This window comes from Hesperophylax consimilis, chromosome 6 (assembly GCF_061612785.1).
Source record: "Hesperophylax consimilis isolate HC1 chromosome 6, BYU_Hcon_1.0, whole genome shotgun sequence".
NCBI lineage: Eukaryota > Metazoa > Arthropoda > Insecta > Trichoptera > Limnephilidae > Hesperophylax > Hesperophylax consimilis.
In genome coordinates this window covers 31,948,618-31,966,874 of record NC_142841.1, presented here as the reverse complement: position 1 = coordinate 31,966,874, position 18,257 = coordinate 31,948,618, and the positions used below count along the sequence as shown (strand labels likewise).

General features: G+C 33.3%; 1 protein-coding gene across 2 annotated transcripts in view; it reads right to left on the bottom strand.

Annotated features, from left to right (window-relative positions):
- Nucleotides 1-18,257, bottom strand: part of LOC149423202 (uncharacterized) — a 306,624-nt gene that overhangs the window by 116,171 nt on the left and 172,196 nt on the right. For both annotated transcript variants that reach the window (XM_089632914.1, XM_089632913.1), the window contains exon 2: nt 13,359-13,418. The gene's annotated coding sequence lies outside the window, so the exon portion shown is untranslated. The remainder of the gene's footprint in view (nt 1-13,358; nt 13,419-18,257) is intronic.

The window sequence follows — 18,257 nt, the reverse complement described above, 5'->3', positions numbered from 1 at the left end:
ATACTAGCTTATGTGTTCAGTACTGCTTAGGTAAAATACCGCGCTTTTCTTCGGAAACAAGTTAATTATGGATATAAATCAAATAAACTCACCAAAACTTGGCTTAAGGAATTATTTGAAAAATAATTGACTAGTATACGAGTATAATAAATATTGAAGAAGTAGAAGAAAATAAATACTTGAAAATTATAATCAACAACTAATTAAAACTTAACACTTACTTTGAAATGTTAACTAAAACAAAGGCAAAAATAGTTAAATTCTTAAGTAGGACAAAGGGAAAATTAGACATTGAAACAAGGAAACTGGTCTAAAACATCACTATAGCATCCTGCCTGAATTACTGCATACTTTTAATTTTTATGAGCGATTAAAGAATGAACATAATTCGGAACAGAGGCATGGCGTTTAAATTGTGCTGTGGCAGATGTACAAGGATTAAAAATAATATTCAACGTCAACTCGATATTTTAAGTGTGTGGCAACGTACCCTAGTTTTAATATATAAGTTCAAAAATAAAATGTTTCCTGATTATATGTTAGAAGTGTTAGAATTAATAATATAGTCCAAGGCTATATTTACGTTACTACGAGAAGCTGTAACGATTTTAGGCTTCCTAAGGCGAATTAATCGGCAACACCAAACAATAATTATTTTGAAGGTATTAAAATCTGCAACGATTTTAAATGTCATGGAAGCTAAAAGTTTTGCAGTTTTTCGTGGGTTATGTGTCACTGTTCTGATGTCCAAATGTTAATACATAGGTAATAGAATATTAATATATAAGTTTTAGAATAGATATACACTACATATAAAATGTAAAATCTTATAGCTAAATAAAATGTAATAAAAAATGGTATTTTAAAAATAACATAAAAACCTTACCCAAACCATGGAGTTAACTGATACAAGTCGTTAAAACCCTCTATCCAAAAACTACTTCCCCTCAGCACAGTATCTCCTAGGTCCAAGAAAAATATAGTATATTTTTATAATATTTACATTTCAAAATACAGTAATTACGAAAAAAATAAATTAAAATGAACGAGTTCATCAACCAAGGAAATTATTTTTTGAAGTGAAACTTCTTTACGCGCGTTATGCATTTTCGAGGACCGGAGTAAAACCGACTCATGACCGTCACGAAAAACGGGGATCATTTCGCTATAGGAGCCTAGCTAATATTATATACCTAGTTTAGGTCACTCTCCAAACTCAGCTTCGTGGTCTAGAGGCAGAGCGCCCGATTGTCGCCGTGAAGAACCGAGGTTCGATCCCCGCTTTAACTATTTATTTTTTATTTTTGTGATTTTTTTAATACGAGGAAAAGTGATAAAATGCTCTCGTGCTGCGACTTTGCCAGGCATACATATAAGAAAATATCTACATTTATATAAATATATTTTTTTTTAAATTACATAAATTTGTTAATTTTAACCGATAGTCTCCCGAGTCTAAATCCATTTAGCGAGACTCTAGGCCAGCAGGTGTTCACTCGAGTAATTGGCTAGAATTAACGGTCGGTACCTATATGATATTTTTGTCGAAATATAACTTACAAGTCGCTCGATATTTTGATTAATTATTTTTATTTTGAATCATTAAAATTACTAATCAAGGCCGATAACGCAACTAATTATTATCGCAGACGTGCGTGACAAGTTTTTTTAGTAAAAAACACACCCATTATTAATTAATATAGGACAAATATACGGAAATATTTTTAAAAACGACAGATATCACTTCACACTGTCGATATATCTTCTATTCGACCCTATATAAAGCGTTAACGAGACGTTATGTGATATTATTCATTTGCCGTGTTTGAAAACGAAAATTTACACGTTAAAAGTCAATTGAGGAGTACACGTTATACGCGGTTCTCGTCGCGCGATATACCTATCCTCGTGGTCTAGAGGCAGAGCGTTCGACACTCGTTATGCAGGACCCGGGTTCGAATCCCATATTTTTATAATTTTTGATTTTTTTTTATCACATGCTACTTATAAATATGTCAATATTAGGAATCTAGCTAAACGTTCATTTGTTAACAACACGCCTATAAATAATTTTTTTTTTTTAAACTATAATGTACAGCATTCTGAATAATAATAATATGAAATGAAAAGAGAGAGAGAAGAATACTAAAAGTTTCACTTCCGTCGTGCGTAGGCTTGCCACACACTGTATTTTTTTTTTACAAATCAATTGATTTCAGGTAACGTAGTAGAAATTTATGACCCGTTAGAAACTTTACTTGCAATATAAAGTAACACAACATTACGATTTGCAGGGTGATGGGCTATAAGATGGCATCCTTGTTGGGGAAATGAAAAATATGTCACCCATAGATCAGATGGGTTAACTTGTCAGTTGAGAGTTGCTAGCTTAAGATGGGTGAGAGCTGCTAATAATCGACAAAACTGGAGATATTTGAGGAAGGCGTGTGTAAAATAAAAAAATAATTAATTAAATAGTAGAAATTTTGTAAATCATGAAATAATTTTTTATTTTTATTTTTTTTATTTTTATTATTTATTGAGTTAGTTCATACATTTGAATATAAACTAATATAAACAAGATAATATTTCATTTTGTAATTTTACATATTTTTACAATAAATATAACATTTCTTTTTAAATACATTCATTCTTCCTTCATTCTTCAGACTTTCAGGCATTTCATCATACATTTTTAGTCCTTTGTACATTAGGCAGTTCTGTGATTTTGTTTTTTTCATAAGTGGCAATCTAATCCTATTTACATTTCTGGTTTCGTAATTATGAACATCTCTATTAAAAACAATTTCATCCTTAAAATATTTTGGCATTTGGTTGTTCATGATTTTATGTACAAAAATTAACACATTAAATAATAGTCTCTTTTTTATAGAAATCCAATTTAGCTGTTCTCTCATTTGATCTATGCTTGCGTATTTTCCTTTTCCTAGTATACATCTCATAGCTCTATTCTGTATAACATCTAGCTTGTTCAAGTTTCCTTCATTGGCCAAATACAACATAGTAGAGCAATAATCTAAATGTGGAGCAACTATAGTTTTATAAATCAGCTCTGTAGTGTTTCCATTTAGTTTATTTCTTAATCTTCTAAGAAAATTGACTTTTTTAGATACCTTCTTTAGCACATATTCAAAATTTGCTGCGAAAGTTAGTTTTGAATCTAATATCACACCCAGGTACTTAATTTCATTTACTTTTTCAATTTTTTCGCCATTAATTGTCAATTTTAACTCTGTGTTATGCGTTTTGTTGCCTATTTCCATATATTTTGTTTTGTTGACATTCAGTTTTAATTTGTTTAATTTCAGCCATTTCGCTATATTTTGTAGGTCTTCATTTAATTTATTGATTGCATCTATGTATTCTTCACATGAAATATAGATTAATGTATCGTCTGCAAATAATCTAATTTTGCAATGTTTTATGGTTTTAATTATATCATTAATGTAAATAATGAATAGAATTGGACCTAATACCGACCCTTGTGGAACACCGAGGTTGTTTTCTATCGGTTCTGATTCTGAGCTTTCCACTATTGTTACCTGTTTTCTTTCATGGAGATATTCTTTGAAAAGATTTAGAGCTACTTCAGAAAGACCTATATCTTCTAATTTTTCCAAAAGTTTTTTCCTTTCTATCGTCATAAATGCTCTTTTAAAATCTAAAAATGTTGCAATGGTGATTTTTTTATTATCTGTTTCTTTCTTCCATGTATTAATCACAATGTTTATTGCAGCTTCACAAGAGTTATTATTACGGAATCCTGATTGTTCGTCACATAATATATGATGTTTTTCCAAATACTCAACGAGTTGTTTCTTTATTACAATTTCTAGTACCTGTTCGTATTTTGGTAACATATTTATAGGTCTAAATTCTTCACATTTTCTGGTATTAACAACTTTCGGAATCGGGATCACAATAGATGTTTTCCATGTGTTTGGAAATTTTCCACTTCTTAACGATTCATTTATTATGTTCAGTAGATGAGGTCCTATCACTGGCATTGCATCCCTTAAAACTGTAAAGCTTATTCCATCTGGACTCTCTTTTGATTTGGTGCTGTTTAGAATCTGTAAAGATATGTTTCATCAATCTCTTTAAACACAAGTTTTTCTCGGTTTAGGGGAACATTTCTCACGCGGTTGTCTTCCTTCAGTATTGGTATACTCTGATGTAATTCCGTTATGCTGTTTACAAAATATTTGTTGAAGCAGTTCTGTATGCTACCCTGTATCTGATGTGGAAATTCAATGTCATGTTTCATCCTTTTATCTTCAGTTTGCATTAATCCTTTTATGGTTTTCCACATTTTTTTAGTGTCTCCTTTTTCACAGATAATTTTATTTTTGAAGTAATCGTTCTTACAAACTTTCAGTTGTTTTGAGTATTTATTTCTTGCATTTTTTAATGCTTTCCAGTCTTGTGAGTTTCTTGAGATTTTTGCAATTTTGTACAGTCTATCTCTTTCATATTGTATTGATTGTAGTTCTATGTTATACCATTTATTTGTTCCTCTTATTTTAGTAGTTTGGATTGGTATTAACTGGTCGATTACTTCGTGAAGGTTATTTATTAATGATTTAGCCTTTTCATTAAATTCCATTTGATGAAGTTCATTCATATCACCCAGAAGTTCAATTAACCTTTCACTGTTATATTTTTTATAATTTCTGTATTTTATTACTTTGCTGGTTTTCGTATTAGTTCTTTTTGTGTTATCTGTAATGTGGATAAGGTTATGGTCGGTTATTTTTGGCTCATCTAGAACTTTTACATTCAAATCTAATCTGTTGGATATGACAAGGTCAATTGACGTCCTGGATTTATCCGTTATTCGTGTCTCACTTTTAACAAGTTGTTTCATTCCCGATGCTTGGATAATTTTTTTAAGTCTTTTAGTATATGTATCATTCAAATTTTTGAAATTTATATTAAAGTCACCAGTTAGGATATTATCTTCTTCCTCTTCTAGGTTTTGGGTGCACCAGTTCTCTATAAATGATAAAAAGTCTTTTGTAATTGCATTTGGAGAATGGTAAATTACTCCGTATACTCCTTTCTTATATCCAGAAGTTATCCTGATCGCTAGTATCCAGCAGTTCTTTTCGTATTTTGTGTTAGAAATAACTTCAAATATTATGTCTTTTTTGATAATTATTATTGCTCCCCCTGTGTGTCTACTGTAGGAATCACAGCGTATTGTTGAATATCCTTGAAAAGTAACTTCGCTGTGTTCAATATCGCATGTTATGTGAGTCTCGCTTAACATTACAAGTGCAGGATCATTTCGTTCAATCAGTATCTGGATTTCTTCATTATTTGCTATCAGACTCTGAATATTTAAGTATATAATTCCTTGCAGTTGGTTGCTTTTTATAAAAAATTTACCTTTTTCTTCTCCAATTCCAATTTCCTTTTGTATACTGGACATTCGAAGCTCCACGCTGGATGATTTGAGTCTAGGTTTATCTTCAACTTGTTTTTAGTATTAATACAATTATTACACTTTTCTGTTCCTCTAATAGCCTTGCATATTTATTTTTTGCATTTGCAACATTATTCCATGTGTTTGTGTATCTACTTCCAAATATATTATATATTCTTCTCCTGTTTTTAATTTCTTGTTTTTTATTACAGTTAATTCCATTTTTTGTGGTTCTTCTGGAAACTCGTTCTGAATTTTTATGTTCTGAACGATTTCTTTTTCATCCATTTTATGTGTTACTCCAACGACTTTTATTGATGGGAATCTTTTATTTGGGATCTTCGTTGTATATTTTTCACAGAACTTTATTTTTATGTCTTCCTGTAGTTTTTCAATATGCTGACTATTTCTACATGTAACAATTATTTTACCATCCTTTGCATTTTTTATTCCCATCACTCCTGTTTCAATTGAATCAAGTTGTTTTTTAATATCCTCTTCGGTTTTCTCCGTGGTCTGCTCTTCTTTCGGAGTGATAATAATTTTTTTCCCCAAATTTTGGTATTGCTTATTGTTACCCGTAATTTCCTTAAGTATTCTATTTTCTCCAGAAATATCGGCCATTTTTGCTGCCATTTCGCTTATTAACCCCAAAATTGTAATTGTTTTCGGGGTTAATTTATTAATTTGTTCTTTGTTTAGTTTTGTCGAAATGTCATTAATGCAATTTTGTAGAATTAGAACTGCATCTGTGGCTTTATCAATAAAACTTTTAGGATCCATCTTGAGTTACTTTATTTATTTCACTATTCACGGCAAAAATCAAGTTTTATGTCCGTTTATCTCAGATCACCTGTCTATTTTAATGTTTTTCTGTGGTTTTTTTCTGTCAAAACTTTTAATGTAAACTTTAAGATATATTGCACCTTGTTTACTCAAGACAACGAAAAACCAATTATTTGAATACATTCATTTACCACTTCTTTTTAAAACGATATATTGCTTGATTATTTTGAAACACCAATATAGCAACACTTTAACATAGTTTAAGGACAACTTTATTGTTATATTCAGAGTTTAATTCCATAGATTAATCTATGGGATAACAATAGAATCATCAATGCAATAATCATTGAAAAAAAATGATAAATTTCATATTTCACTGAGATTTTTTAAAAATGATATTATCTTCTTCTTAAATGAGCTTTATTTAAAAAAAAAGAACTTGGGAGAAAGAGAACACATAGTATTATAATTTTTAAACCCAAATATGTGGATTCCACACAAAAATTTCCAGTATACGTTCTCATACCATTTATCCATTGACCAAATAAGACATGGCACGACCAAGTTAAAAAGGGGTGTAAGTAGAATGTACGACGCGGAAGAGATAAATGTACAACACGATCAAATGAATCGAATACTTAAGTTTTGTAAAATTAGGCGTATATGATGAAAGGAGAATAGATAAAGATAAAGATATGGATAAGATATAACCCGGAAGCAAATGGTAGAAATGGCATAATCAAGTAAAAGAAATTTTTAAGTATGGAAAATAGAAATAAATTAATACTTAAAAGTAAATTTTTCAATTCTTTACAATAATATTAATTCTGCAATAAACCTAAACCCAGTTTTCAGGTACACAAGAATTCACAACTTCAAAACTTTACTCCAAACAAGCAACGCCGGATACTTCAGCTAGTAATATTATATTTAATCGATTTTTTAAGCCCCGAGAATAACGGAATTACATTACTGCGTTAATTTTAGCGCTCGCCCCTAATCGCTGCAGGCAAATTCGTTGGCGTTTCGTATATAGGTCACGAAAATTCCTCATTTAATATATCAGCAAAATTAGTTTCACATCTCGTCGAGCGAAATTATAGAATGAAACATTATCCATGATATCCGCAATATATTGAAAAAGTGTTCGATGCTCAGGAAAAGAAATTGTGTGTATGAAACGGCGAAGAAATTGGTCAGCCCTTGGAGGAAAATTGTTACTCAAAGTGAGAAACAACCCTATCGGGTTGAAATAGGAAAAAGTGATGTTTTTTATTTAAATAAAATACAGGGTTTTCCAATATGAGGTGTAATTTTGATATTCAAAGAGGTGTTATTTTGATCTTAGTTGCTTGTGTGGCACGTTGTCCAGATCAATACCATCCAATTCCGGCTATAAAAAATCATTAATCATCTCTCGATAGCGCAATCCATTCACCGTAACTGTTGCTCCAGCCTCATTTTCGAAAAAAAAAGATCCAATAACTCCGCCGGACCATAAACCGTACCAAACAGTCACACGTTGAGAATAGAGAGGCTTTTCAACAATAACTTTTGTGAGGTAAGTTTTACTTACTGAGACCTACTGAGGTCTGCAAAGACTAAGTTTCCTCTGGAAGCAGATGGAGTGTACAAACTCAGCTGCTCTCGTTGTGACAAGGTTTATATAGGCCAGACAGAGCGGACGATTTCCAAAAGGATAGCAGAACATTTTCGTGCTTGTAAACTTGGCCACCCTGATAAATCGGCAATCGCCGAACACTTAATTGAAACCATTACTTTGGATCTGCTCCTGAGGTCCTGGGAAGACCCAAAACTTATAGATCACGCCTGATTATGGAGGCAATTGAAATCTACAAAAATCCATTTAATATCAATAGAGACGACGGAGCTAAGCTCAACAGCTCTTGGTATCCGGTAATTGACGGCTACACCAAAGCTAAACGCAAATAACATGTCTAAGTATACTCCAATACCATATAATAATACAATATAAAACCATTGTATTTATACCTTGATACTGGGTACATCTACTTTAACCGCTGTCAATCGGTTTTCTAATTCTAGAATTCGCCACAAGATGTCGCCACTTCCGTTGGCATTTCGCACTTGGACGGGCCCCAGGCTAACATAAATACTGTGCTTTCAGAATTCGCCACAAGATGTCGCCACTTCCGTTGGCATTTTGCACTTGGACGGGCCCAGGCCACAAACAAATAAGCACAAACTCGACAACCAAAATTTACACATCTTCGGATCTACAGGATCTGCCCTGATGATGGACACTGCAACGCTGTCCGAAACGTCAGCTAAAGAAGGAGTTAGCGCAACACGGCATAACACCCCAAAAACAAACAATAAAAATAACTCTTGTGTTCTCCGAGCCCCAAATGCGACAATTTTCCTTGTTGACAAAGCCACCGAGGTGGAAATGGGCCTCATCACTCAAGATGATTTTTTGATGGAATTCCGGATCATTTTCACGCATTTCAAGGACTCAATCAGCAAAGACACGACGTTGTTGATGATCGGCCGCCTTGAGTTCTTGTGTTAACTGAATTTTATAAGCCTTACGACACAAATCTTTATGCAAAATACGGTGTAATGACGATTGTGGAATGCCTAATTCCAAAGAACGACGATGAATGGACAAACCTGGGTTTTCTTCAACACTTTCGGCTACAGCAGCAATATTTTCGGCTGTTCTTGAGCGACGTGCACGGGTTTTATTCTTCACATCACTAAGTTGTCCAAACAGTTCGAATTTTTCCACCAATGTATCTGTATTGCGGTCCGACAAGGTGCTTCACGACGACTTCTAATATCTTTGACGACGACCCAAAAATGTATTGCGGTCCGACAAGGTGCTTCACGACGACTTCTAATATCTTTGACGACGACCCAAAAATGTTCGAGTTTTACGAACAGTCTCTGCCAAATTTTAGCCATTTTTATAGCGAATTTTAATAATTTCAATGCGTTGTTGAAATGTGTATCGTTCCATTTTTATTAATGGCGTAGTTTCTACTTGTCAAATGATAAAAAATGACTAGTTCAAAAGTAACATCTACCGAAATAGCAGGCTATTCAAAATAACACCACTTATTGGAAAACCTGTATATATAGCACATTATTATAAACAATAATTAGTCGCTTGAAATATATTTATATTTCAGGCGACTAATTATTGCTTTGATAATTTGTTATCCTTTGTGCTATGCATAAAACCTTGTTGTATAAACATTAGTTTAAAAAACATTAAAAAAATAATTAAATTTTTAATCAATGCCAAACAGCCGAGCAATCGAAAATCATCGTGTAAACATTCAATTTTCAACAAAATAATAACGGGTTTTACAGATGGTAAGCAAATATGATTTAAGATTTTCACGGCCAAAAGATTTTTGTTATTTGTTTTTGGGGTGTTATGCCGTGTTGCGCTAACTCCTTCTTTAGCCAACGTTTCGGACAGCCTTGCAGTGTCCATCATCAGGGCAGATGTGTTATTTGCACAAATAACACATCTGCCCTGATGATGGACACTGCAATGCTGTCCGAAACGTTGGCTAAAGAAGGAGTTAGCGCAACACGGCATAACACCCCAAAAACAAATAACAAAGATGGTAAGCAATTTATAAAAATCAAAAGCAATACAGAATTAGGGAATTGATTTATTTGAACTTCTAAATACTCAGATTATCATACCCACATTTCTTTCAAAATTTTTATAAATTGTTTAAAAATATATCATTCTACGCTAAGCTTGCTATGTGCCTAACAACTACTTCATAATCATATTTGAAATAGAAAGCTGATTCATCATACCAGAGTGAAATATCCATTCCCCTTAAAATCCCAAATAAATTGACATTAAATAAGCTCTTGGTTTAGAGTTTAGATTGTAACGATCTGCCCTTTCTTACTTCAACTTTTTCTTCTCTTCTTTCTACGATAAATTTTCTTTAAGTCCCATAGGTAACTTTTCCATAAGGCTTTGGTTATGTATATATCCGGGGTAGGAAGGTCCTCTCTGCCGTCTTTCAATCCCTTGCCTCTCTCTTTATTACACACCCCTTCAAGTGTGTACATCCTAGTTTGTCTACGTGACGTACGACCTTGAACGTACTCATTTCACGTGACGGATCAGTATAAAAAGGCTTCACCGAACGTTGTGTTGGTTTTTTGTTTCTCGGTTTAGAAACCTAGTTATCTATGTATGTGTGGTATCCCTTGGTTCTTTTGAGATAGAGTGAGTTGAATTCATTACCGCTGTGTTTTAAAGCCATCTCATAAAACTGATTTTTCTGAGTCGCCTGCTCTTCAAACTAGCTACGTGAGTCTACCTGTCATAGGATTATGTGAGTAAAATAAAGTGTTAGATTTTATATATGTGATATACATACGATAAATTTATGGTGTTAGTTGTCGGCGCCATCCATGTATATATTTTGGGAGGGGAAGGAGAGGAAAGGGAATGAATTTCTTTTTCAAGCTAAGATTGGCTCCTCCTCTTTACCAAACAAAACCGATGGATGATAATTTGAGCAAGGCGATCGATATCTGCGTGTCTGGATATCACAACCGGCCGGGTCTCCCCTTGTTCCAAATCGGCAACCGTCACGCCAGAATAAAGAAAACCAGGTCTCATCACCAATTTCAGAATTGCCCCAACCTCAAACACCTCCAGGAAATCTACTTTACTGAGTGTAGAAGGGGAAAGCCATGACATCCCTTGTCACGAATCTAGTCACGAAAATGTGACACGTAAGGTCCTAAGTTACGTGCCACCTCTAGAAAACGTTGTAACTCCCTCGTCGTCGGGGATTTACATCCCTTTCTAGGTCAATAACACAGATAACACACGACAATCTTGTCGAAATTTAGCCTGCTTTTTAGCGATAGGTTGTGTGCCTACCCATTCAGCCAATTATCATGTGAGATATATGTAAGGTCTACTCGAGATGCCAAATTTAGGATGAGGACTGTCTGTATTTTAATATTTGGTTCTAGTAATTATTTTATGAGGTTACTAGCATCCTCGTGTATTAGGTATGGGTAACTTCTACTGGATACCTATCCTCTCAGGTAGGTATAAACGAATAATTGGTTTGATTTTTGCATTTAATTTAAAGAGGCTGCCTACCTCTCGAAAGGTACCTGTTGAGAAAAGTTGTTCGGTTGGTAGCTTTATTTCGGAGATTACCATCTCCCTCTTTTGCCTCTAGATATGTTTTTGTGCATCCCAATTCGTAACTTAGAAAGTCAAACAATAGATGAAAAGTATTAAATTAGAAAGTCAAATAACAGAAGAAAAGTTTTCATTTTGTTCCGTCTGGTTGCATCCGATCGCTTTCAATTCGGGAGGTCATACGCTAGCAAAACTTCCCCTTTGACTGACTGTACACCGCGCCTCTCAGCCTATATATGAAAAGGTCATTGGCCTGTCTCTCACTCACAGCTGATTGACAATCCGTCTAGGGTATTCCTTTTAATGATAACATTATTTGGGCGGCAGGTGTCGTAAACTTAGTTCCTGTACCTCGGTTGTATCCGTCTTTTAAAAGGGGTCCTCTGGAATTTAATAAATAATATAAAAAACTCACCCAGTTAGTCACCTCTCATTCTCAGCGTGAAGCTTACCTGGTTACACTATATAGCTAAATCACTTTAATTTTCGACCTCCTCCCTACGCTTATAAAAGGGTAATTAAATATTCCTGTAAATAAAATTGTACCTCCCTAATCTGTCAGGATTCGAACCCACAGTTAATAATCTATTTGATTCTCTGGTTTTCGGTCTCCGTGGATAGAATGCCATCTCGCCAAATCAATAACCTAGCCCGATTAAACACTTCCTGCCTTTATATGTTCACTCTGTTTTAAAAACGCAATCATTATTTTTATCATTTCCATGTTTTTAAGACAAGTCACTTAGTTTGAACTACATATTTACGAAATCACGTTTAATTTAACACATTTTATATTATAATCGCGATCGCCCAACCCTTAGCGCCCCTGGGGTGATTTTTCACAAAACGGCGCTCTACAAATTATCCAATTATTATTATTGTCATTATTATTAATTGTATTCTCACTGAGTCGAACCACTTTCACTTCACACAAACACCGGTTCAATAATCTTTCACTTTAATTCAAAAACCAACAAAGCTTTCTAACACCATCTGAATTCACTAATTAACTGTAATCTCACACAACACTTCTGATTTGTATTGAATTCTCGGAGCTGTCGACGTACCCAAGTTCAAGACTCGACTGCCCTCCGATCTCCCCTTTCCCGTGGGAATCTGTTTACTCAAGGCCTATAATCTATCCCATGTTGCTAGTCTAGACAAAAAAAAAATTTTTAGAGCACGTTCGTTTATTATTTATCGTTTATTTTTGTGGATATTCAAAACATCACAAGATCACAGCCGAATCCAGGTGGGAATAAAGGGCAGTCGCGGCAAATAATCTAAGGGAAAAAAGCCAACTTTGGCCCTTCGAAAAATCTTGCTCCAGCACTGCTCCTGACTCCTGACAATCTTTACGACGCGCCGCGCTGGTCTAATAAGTCTAATCCATGGTTATTAATGATAAGAGGTCCACCAGAACCAACATTATTTAAAGGCTTATCATATTATTACCCAACTCACTTCATAAAATACAGCTACAAAGAACTTAGTCAATTTTACAATAAAATAGGTATTAAATAAGAGCGAATAGTTATGATAAAGAGAAGAAGTTATATGATTCGCCATGTAAATATTGGGTGAGCAAGAAAAATCATCTATTAAATCATTTAGACATCATAACTTTGTTTTTGTCTGCAGTGAAAAAATATTAGGCAATACGTGGTTGGGTAAGTTTAGGCTATTAGGTTAAGTTATGTTCGGAGTTGACATTATTTTCTGCTGAATCTTGTTCTACTTGTAGTGGCTACTCAACTGACTATATTTGCCGGCAGAAAACATTTTAGAGCTGACTAAAATATCAAGATTATGTTGACCATTTATCCTTGCCCATAATACACAGGTAGCAAAACTTCATACAAATGGTCTTAGTTTCTGTAATGACAATCACAAACAGAAAAAATTGTCAGATTTTAAATTATGAAAAATACTTACAGAAATAACGTCTTCTCTTTTATTTAACACCACCTCGGTCGTGCTTCTTCTTCGTCACTCCTAAAACAGAAAATAAATGCATATTTGAGGAGAAAAGTATTAATTTTAAGCTTCTGTGACATTTGAAATAAATCAATCATTTGAATTGAATAAATCTTTATATAGAAATAGCTGTCAGAAAACAATAAATCATTTTTTAATGTCTCGTTACTCTTCAAAAATATGAATTTATTTAAGACCTTCACTCTTTCCTCTCCATAAAAATACCTTACAAATAATCCTGAACGATGACTTACGCCATGTGTAAAACTTAAGGTCTTCCATTGTGAGGTTGATACAAGGAATGGCATGTATAGTGAACACAGGCATGACTTTTATTGCGATCATGTCAAATCTATAGCATTATATATATTTTTTTTCATGCAATGTCCATTTCTGTGTTATCTTTCTCCCATGTTCTTTTTTCTTAAAATAAAACTTATTTCACCATTTAAAACAACTCCTTCTAATTCATTTTTCATTCCTTCTGTCTGTACCAGGATTGATTGAAGGACTCAAGCCTCTGAGTCTCCAAGGAGGGATGTTGTTCTCTTTCAGTACGACCATGTCACATTTTTGCATATTGATCTTGACTGCATCAAATAGAATTGAAATAATTTTCAAGCAAAACAATCTGCAATCCTGTCAAATATCTTCCGAAATATTCCACGAATTCCAAACTATCTACGTTAATCTAATATAATGCTTGTTCTCCGTTTTGAAACTAAGGGGAGTTGTAACATGTTTGTGTTACCGCTCCGGCAACCTCCGACCCTTAACGGGAACCTTATCGAAGGCTTCAATGCCTCTAGGCAATTACAACCTTAGCTAATCAGCTCTATTGACATGCGATCTTCTTCGTAAAATTCAGTTTCTGTACGATTGTTTCACCGGAGGTAGGTAACTACCCGTAATAACAACCACAATGTGTTAATTAATCAACTTGTTAACGTGAATTTCAACGAGAATTCATTGGTACTTGATGAGATTAACTTAATTCAAATCGATGTGATTACGAAACCCCTTGGTTTAATAATTAATTTCTTAGCCTGCGCATTATGTAATATATACCTCGATTTGTTGTGGTTAGGTAACTAAGGTAGATCCATATTAATTACTAGAGAGATGCTGGAACTGAATTATGTCATATCTGAGTGCGGTTAATGTGATAAGTGTTCTGCTGTGAAACTTGCAGCGGCGCAACTGTGGCAACTTGCGAGGCGAGGAGAGCAAAAGCTATTCGGAAACGGAGCGTGATATTGTGAAATTAAATAGCCCACAATTACATAACGACGTTTCATTTAATTTTAGTATACAACAATAAGAAAGCACGTTTCAATCACTGCTTCTGGTTACTCCCTCATTCCTTTCAAGATAAAAATTTCCTCCCACTTTGATTAACACGTTTTTGCTCATTATCATTTTGTAAAAAACTGGTTCAATTAAAGACGCTTTTAGGTTATAATAAACACACGTATATTAAACAGAAACAAAAACACTGCTAAACAAAAATTAAAGTAAAATATTTGGAATTTTACGGGTCGTAAAATAGTTCAATTTATTGAGAGAATGATCAAATAATTTAGTTTTAGTGACTGCGTTTGGTATAGTCAGCTCATTTCTGATTATTGAAAAAAAATATATATATGTTTTATTTCGAATTTAAGACCCAAAGGAAATACCCAAAAATAAATCCAGAATCTTGACGGCGTAAGTGAAGCAGCCGTGCATAAAAATGACACGAGACCCTGGTGTTTCTCACATATTATTAGCAAATAAATAATTTTTTATAAATATTAATTTAAAGTCAAATAAAATTTACAAAAAAATCATAATCTTATATAGAAAGATAAGAAAAGTGTTCAATTGAATAAATATTTTTTAGAAAAGTTAAAAAGAAGGTAGAATTGTACACTGTTTAGAAAAATGAGAAAAAGTACACAATGTATAAACGAAGTATGTTGAAGATGCTTTTTTACATGTAACCGATTTCAATTTCCTACTATGAGTTCTGTATGTATTAAAAAACGTGTTTTTCTGTAAACGTTCATGTACTAAATTTAATTAAAAATATTCTCGTATTATTTATTCTTTATAGGAAGAATGCACTTTGCAGCATATCATTAAAAATATATATTAGATGTTTCAACCCAAATACGACGAAATAGTCATTGAAGTGACGAAACTATATCACCAGTAAAAAGGATTATCATCTTTTAAACCGAATTTCTATGCTTTCAAAGTAATTGGAACCCACCTTGTCAGTATCGCGTGTATTCCCCGAAGAAAACATTGTGTATTAATTAGCAGCATCATGGATATTATTGAAACACCACCAATTACCAAATATGACGAATGTAATAAATAAACCTCAGCTTAATAAAACAATTATATAAAAGCTAATAAAACCCGTTGTCGCTGCTAGCACAATTATATCGCGAACAGCGTCTTCTGTTAATGTGATTGTGACATAAATTTTTGACACAAGCTTCAAAAAGATCATAGGAAAATATTTTGAATAGAAAAACATTAAAAAAAATTAATACAGGTGGCACCACTTCCGTTGACAACAGTTCGAAGCCATTGGCAACAGCCCGAATTTGATTGCGTTGAATAACATTGATATAATGACGACTATATATATATATATATATATATATATATATAATAACATACTCGTAGGTACCTAAATAATGAATACCTAGTTTCTCCTTACCGTGATAACGGCACCTTAATTATTTTGATTAAATTAAACTGAGTTTAGTCTGATTCTTCAATATTGACTCTTCAACCTATGTTATAAATATTGCGCTACGATATTTAACTATTTGAGGCTTGTTTATGTTAGGTAAGGTAGTTTTGAATACAGAAGTACATTTTTTTACGTAGTATTATTAAAGAATTTGTTCTCTCGTAACATTAGTCATTTGTGACCAAAAATAAAGTTATGGTATTCCCAAAAGACTAAGCGTAACAAATATATCGATTCGTTCCAATTTCCAATTTCCATTCATTTCGACTGTTCATTTCTAATTTCCAACTTAACCTAACTAACTCAGGGTTCCTGAGGTAACTGGCGGCACTGTATAAATAAATCGTGTTAATCACATATTCCAACCCGCCTGATTATTTATTGGATGTATCAATTCGCCGTTCCGTTTAATCACATATGATCGACCCATTATCCACTTTAGCTTACTCAAATACCCAATACCTTTGTATACCATTTCATACATATTTCGTTTGGAAAACTATTACAAGTATCGGTCCATATTGACCCCAATTGGTGAAGAGTTTTATGCAGTGTTTCAGTTATATGTTTTGAAATTTTTAAGTGTTTGGGTTTTAATGGTATAGTTTGAGGAAAATAAGTCTACTGAGAATATTATGAAAATGTTAAATTTGATGGTTATAATGGTGTAAAGAATAGTTCAGATTATTTTTTTTTAAATTTGTGGGTTTGAATGGTGTAAGTGTAAATTGTAGTTTGAAGAAATCGAGTCTACTATTAATGGATTTCGAAAATGTTTAGGGCATTGGTTGAATGGTCAAATGGTGCAAAGTATAAAGTGTAGTAATTATTGAAAAATATACTTGTTAATCCGGAATTTAAAAAAAAATCATTCACAATAAGGAAATAAAATCCCTTTTCATCAATAATGACTACAACGACCTTCTATGTTATTCTTGATATGGTTAGTTTTAATAGTTAGATTAATTTTCAAAGCTTTAGTTTTTCGCACCAAATATATGGACGTAACGTGTCACCACTTTCAAAAAGCCTTTTTTTTCTACCGGTTCTGTACTTTGTACGGAAGTCGAGATGTTTTTTTATTCTTAAGATTACCCGCTTTTAACATTAAAAAACACTAGGTTAAATGTTAGCATCTCGTCAGTAATGTTATTGTTTTGAACCAAAGTGCAAAAATTCATCCATGACTGCACATAATTTTGAACAGTTTACCGGTGTTTAAGAACCTGAATTACTGCAAAAGAAAAATAAATTATAGACCATAGATATATTACTCACTCACGAGGTTGGTGATGTCAGAAGTGTTAGAATCAGCAGAATCAGTCATACCAACCAAACGGTGTGTTTTATTTTTATGTGGCTTTATTGGTTTTAAAATAACGATTTATAAATTCGACGTACTACAATACATAATAAAACTTATATATTCAAAATCAGGGCATATTGATCTATATGAACTTAATTTTCTAAGCCGTAATATGTTTCATATGTTTCATATTACGGCTTGTAACGTACGTAACATGTTATTCAGGACAATTTCAAGGCATTTTAGTAATAATTTGTCTATGAAATTTAATATACATCACCAAAACACGCTGAATGTTAGCACCCCCACAAACGATGCGGAATAGAATTTACAAACTGTAAATTACGCTAAAATCGAAAAATTCGAAATAACGATCCGTTCTCTACCGCGTACACATGTTCGGCATACGTTTTGTTGGTCACCAGTGGCGAAGGGATTAATGAAACCAGTGAACTACAAACTTTCAGGGGAAAACGTGCGGAATCAATCGTGAGTGAAGCTTTCAGAGAGGGATTTGATATTTCCTTTTATATTGAATGAGTTTTCGAACTGAAATCTTACCTAAAAATGCCTGTCGGAATTCATGGACGCCATATTATAATATACTTGGAACTGGTTCAATATTTCTTTAAACGCTTACATGATTTTAGTGATTTCGTTTCAAATTGAAAGGAAGTAAGGTGGTAGGTACAATACGGTTTCTTAAAACAGTATGTTAACAGTAGAACTGGGTCAATCGATCGTTTTACATGACCTGGGTTGCCCATGACCCAATTTTATTTGGGGTCATGAAAACCCGCTC